The sequence below is a fragment of the Heptranchias perlo genome, unplaced genomic scaffold, assembly GCF_035084215.1.
Source record: "Heptranchias perlo isolate sHepPer1 unplaced genomic scaffold, sHepPer1.hap1 HAP1_SCAFFOLD_958, whole genome shotgun sequence".
Lineage (NCBI taxonomy): Eukaryota > Metazoa > Chordata > Chondrichthyes > Hexanchiformes > Hexanchidae > Heptranchias > Heptranchias perlo.
This window is the reverse complement of record NW_027140001.1, coordinates 7,501-12,500: the sequence shown is the minus strand read 5'-3', so window position 1 is coordinate 12,500 and position 5,000 is coordinate 7,501. Positions and strand designations below refer to the sequence as shown.

At 53.8% G+C, this 5,000-nt stretch overlaps 2 pseudogenes; both read left to right on the top strand.

Moving 5' to 3' along the window:
- Nucleotides 1-432: 432 nt before the first annotated feature.
- LOC137319990 (U2 spliceosomal RNA) lies at nucleotides 433-549 on the top strand (annotated as a pseudogene).
- A 1,319-nt stretch (nucleotides 550-1,868) lies between these two features.
- LOC137320008 (U2 spliceosomal RNA) lies at nucleotides 1,869-1,985 on the top strand (annotated as a pseudogene).
- The last annotated feature ends 3,015 nt before the right edge of the window (nucleotides 1,986-5,000 follow it).

The following is a 5,000-nucleotide window of genomic DNA, read 5'->3' as shown; positions in this document are numbered from 1 at the left end:
CGAGGCCGAGGACACACGCACGCCTGCTGCACTGGCAGCAGCGACCAACAGGGGGCTGACCGGCTGATCCTTCCCTTTCACAGGCAGGCTTTTGGCCCTCGCTGAAACGACAAAGGTGTTCAGAAGGAAGTGCTGGGGGGAAGGCAGGCAGGGAGGGACGGACACAGGGAAGTCCGCACAAAACAGGTCCCCTGGAACCTCTGACCCACAAAACCGGGTTCCTGGTGAAAGCAGTCCTGCCATTGACATGACAATGGACAGGGCCCGGCAGCTTGAGACACATCTTTCTTTCAATAAGCAAGTTCTTTTTAAAAAAGTTTCCTTCCACAGCAGCTCTGAGTGAGAGAGAGAGAGAGAGAGAGACACTGACTCACTGACTGATACTGACACCGACACACACACACACACACACACACACACACACACACACATATTATTTATTATTATTTTTAATTGAATTTTAGAACAGGGAGATGGAATAGGGGCTTGCTCCGTCCACTCCACGCATCGACCCAGTATTGCAGTGTTTCTGGGAACGGTGCAGCTCCCCGTGGGGAGATATTCAAAAGGAAAATCAGCTCTTTCCCAGTGTCTCTGTGTGTGTGTGTGTGTGTGTGTGTGTGTGTATTATTACTGAGAATAAAGCTGATATCTCTCTCTCTCTCTCTCTCTCTCTCACACTCAGAGCTGCTGTGGAAGGAAACCTTTTTAAAAAGAACTTTCTCAGCTCAGTGGTATTTTTTTCTTCTCCAAGGCTGAGTGCCGCTCGCACGTAGCGATATAATTCAAAGTGCAAAATAACTTGGCGTCGTTGACTTGAAACAAGCAGGGTCTGCTTCCAAATGAAAGCTGCGCTCCCGAACTGGACTGTCTGTCTGTCTGTCTGTCTGTCTGTCTGTCTGTCTGTCCGTTTGTCAAGGGGAGGAAAAGGCGGTGGTGGTGGTGAGGGTGGAGCTTTACGCTCAGGAGGGGAGACTTTCTTTCAGAGGTGCCAATTAATCTGTAGCAGAAAGTCATCCCCCCCGACCGGGATTCGAAGCCCGGTCCTGACCACGAGACCACCGGGGAGAGTTGCCTCAAGTCCCTGAGGGACCTGGACACGAGGCCGAATACACACGCACGCCTGCTGCACTGGCAGCAGCGACCAACAGGGGGCTGACCGGCTGATCCTTCCCTTTCACAGGCAGGCTTTTGGCCCTCGCTGAAACGACAAAGGTGTTCAGAAGGAAGTGCTGGGGGGAAGGCAGGCAGGGAGGGACGGACACAGGGAAGTCCGCACAAAACAGGTCCCCTGGAACCTCTGACCCGGAAAACCGGGTTCCTGGTGAAAGCAGTCCTGCCATTGACATGACAATGGACAGGGCCCGGCAGCTTGAGACACATCTTTCTTTCAATAAGCAAGTTCTTTTTAAAAAAGTTTCCTTCCACAGCAGCTCTGAGTGAGAGAGAGAGAGAGAGAGAGAGAGAGAGAGACACTGACTGACTGACTGATACTGACACCGACACACACACACACACACACACACACATATTATTTATTATTATTTTAAACGACAAAGCTGTTCAGAAGGAAGTCCTGGGGGGAAGGCAGGCAGGGAGGGACGGACACAGGGAAGTCCGCACAAAACAGGTCCTTTGGAACCTCTGACCCACAAAACCGGGTTCCTGGTGAAAGCAGTCCTGCCATTGACAGGACAATGGACAGGGCCCGGCAGCTTGAGACACATCTTTCTTTCAATATGCAAGTTCTTTTTAAAAAAGTTTCCTTCCACAGCAGCTCTGAGTGTGAGGGAGAGAGAGAGAGAGACACTGACTGACTGACTGATACTGACACCGACACACACACACACACACACACACACACACATATTATTTATTATTATTTTAAATTGATTTTTAGAACAGGGAGATGGAATAGGGGCTTGCTCCGTCCACTCCACGCATCGACCCAGTATTGCAGTGTTTCTGGGAACGGTGCAGCTCCCTGTGGGGAGATATTCAAAAGGAAAAACAGCTCTTTCCCAGTGTCTCTGTGTGTGTGTGTGTGTGTGTGTGTGTGTGTGTATTATTACTGAGAATAAAGCTGATATCTCTCTCTCTCTCTCTCTCTCTCACTCAGAGCTGCTGTGGAAGGAAACCGTTTTAAAAAGACCTTTCTCAGCTCAGTGGTATTTTTTTCTTCTCCAAGGCTGAGTGCCGCTCGCACGTAGCGATATAATTCAAAGTGCAAAATAACTTGGCGTCGTTGACTTTAAACAAGCAGGGTCTGCTTCCAAATGAAAGCTGCGCTCCCGAACTGGACTGACTGTCTGTCTGTCTGTCTGTCTGTTTGTCAAGGGGTGGAAAAGGCGGCGGTGGTGGTTAAGGGTGGAGCTTTACGCTCAGGAGGGGAGACTTTCTTTCAGAGGTGCCAATTAATCTGCAGCAGAAAGCCATCCCCCCCGACCGGGATTCGAAGCCCGGTCCTGACCACAAGACCACCGGGGAGAGTTGCCTCAAGTCCCTGAGGGACCTGGACACGAGGCCGAATACACACGCACGCCTGCTGCACTGGCAGCAGCGACCAACAGGGGGCTGACCGGCTGATCCTTCCCTTTCACAGGCAGGCTTTTGGCCCTCGCTGAAACGACAAAGGTGTTCAGAAGGAAGTCCTGGGGGGAAGGCAGGCAGGGAGGGACGGACACAGGGAAGTCCGCACAAAACAGGTCCCCTGGAACCTCTGACCCACAAAACCGGGTTCCTGGTGAAAGCAGTCCTGCCATTGACAGGACAATGGACAGGGCCCGGCAGCTTGAGACACATCTTTCTTTCAATAAGCAAGTTCTTTTTAAAAAAGTTTCCTTCCACAGCAGCTCTGAGTGAGAGAGAGAGAGAGAGAGAGAGAGACACTGACTCACTGACTGATACTGACACCGACACACACACACACATATTATTTATTATTATTTTAAACGACAAAGCTGTTCAGAAGGAAGTCCTGGGGGGAAGGCAGGCAGGGAGGGACGGACACAGGGAAGTCCGCACAAAACAGGTCCTTTGGAACCTCTGACCCACAAAACCGGGTTCCTGGTGAAAGCAGTCCTGCCATTGACATGACAATGGACAGGGCCCGGCAGCTTGAGACACATCTTTCTTTCAATATGCAAGTTCTTTTTAAAAAAGTTTCCTTCCACAGCAGCTCTGAGTGTGAGGGAGAGAGAGAGAGAGACACTGACTGACTGACTGATACTGACACCGACACACACACACACACACACATATTATTTATTATTATTATTTTAAACGACAAAGGTGTTCAGAAGGAAGTCCTGGGGGGAAGGCATGGAGGGACGGACACAGGGAAGTCCGCACAAAACAGGTCCCCTGGAACCTCTGACCCAGAAAACCGGGTTCCTGGTGAAAGCAGTCCTGCCCCGCTCTGCCATTAACATGACAACGGACAGGGCCCGGACCAGGCGCAGCGGACGGTAGCGAGCAGTCGGAGGGTGAAAATCCGCCAGTGGGTGAAATGGAGAGCCGTGCGGTGAGAGGAGGCGGAAAGCGGTTCGCAGACTTTCGCTGTACCTCCGGCGGGCAGCGCCGCACCTCCGACCGCTCGCTACCGTCCGCTGCGCCTGGTCCGGCCGCACGCGACGAGCCGTACCCGGAGGAAATCGGCCTCGGCCTTCCTGAGATATCAGTCTCCAGGTGGGACAGAAAAACCGGGGGCCCCCGGCTCGCTTTCGGCGGCCCGCTAGTCGACTTCCCGTCGTGCGAACGCGATCCTTCCGGTACCTTTCGGTGCCCCTTGCCCGACTCTAGCTCCGGTGGTAAAGCGGAGTCGGTCGGTCTGACGGCCGCCGAGTTAGCAGGCGGAAAGCGGTTTGCAGCCTTTCGCTGTACCTCCGGCGGGCAGCGCCGCACCTCCGAGCGCTCGGTACCGTCCGCTGCGCCTCGTCCTGCCGCACGCGACGAGCCGTCCCCGGAGGAAATCGGCCTCGGCCCTCCTGAGATATCAGCCTCCATACGGGCGTCACAAATCAGTGGACATGGTCAGCTGCAAAGCAGTGTCATTACAACCTTTCATAAACGACAGGGCAGCACCGCACTGCACCGCACTGCACTGCACCCCACACTACATCACACTTGCCTGCCTGCCTGCCTGCCGCTGCCTACTCTCACCAGCGGACCAAAGTGAGGATAACACCCCGAAGCAAGCATCTCCCTTGCCGCCCACCAGCCCACACCAATCCCCTTGCCTGCCTCCCACAAATTCCACCAGCGAGGCAAAGTGAAAATCAACCCCCAAAAAACGCACTCCACACCGGCCATCGCCCGCTATACACCCCCCCCCCCCCCCCCGGGGCGAATATTAAGCCCGAGAACACCGACTGTAACCAACCGCAGTGAAAAGTTGAAGTGGCAACTCATTAACCAGATTTACACTTGGCAACTCATAAACCAAATGAACAAAAAATCTGGTTAATGAGTTGCCCAAAATAAATCTGGTTAATGAGTTGCCACTTCAACTTTTCACTGCGGTTGGTTACAGTCGGTGTTCTCGGGCTTAATATTCACCCCGGGGGGGGGGGGCGGGGGGGGGTGATTCTGGGGGTAGTGTCCGGGAGGGTGAGCCTTTTATTCGGCAGGAGGCGTGTGGGGAAATCATCAACCTGTCAGACGATGAGTTGTCACAAACGCCATTGCTTAATGAAAGCTGCGCTCCCGAACTGGACTGACTGTCTGTCTGTCTGTCTGTCCGTTTGTCAAGGGGAGGAAAAGGCGGTGGTGGTGGTGGTGGTGGAGCTTTACGCTCAGGAGGGGAGACTTTCCTTCATGCCAATTAATCTGCAGCAGAAAGTCATCCCCCCCCGACTGGGATTCGAAGCCCGGTCCTGACCACGAGACCACCGGGGAGAGCTGCCTCAAGTCCCTGAGGGACCTGGACACGAGGCCGAGGACACACGCACGCCTGCTGCACTGGCAGCAGCGACCAGCAGGGGGCTGACCGGCTGATCCTT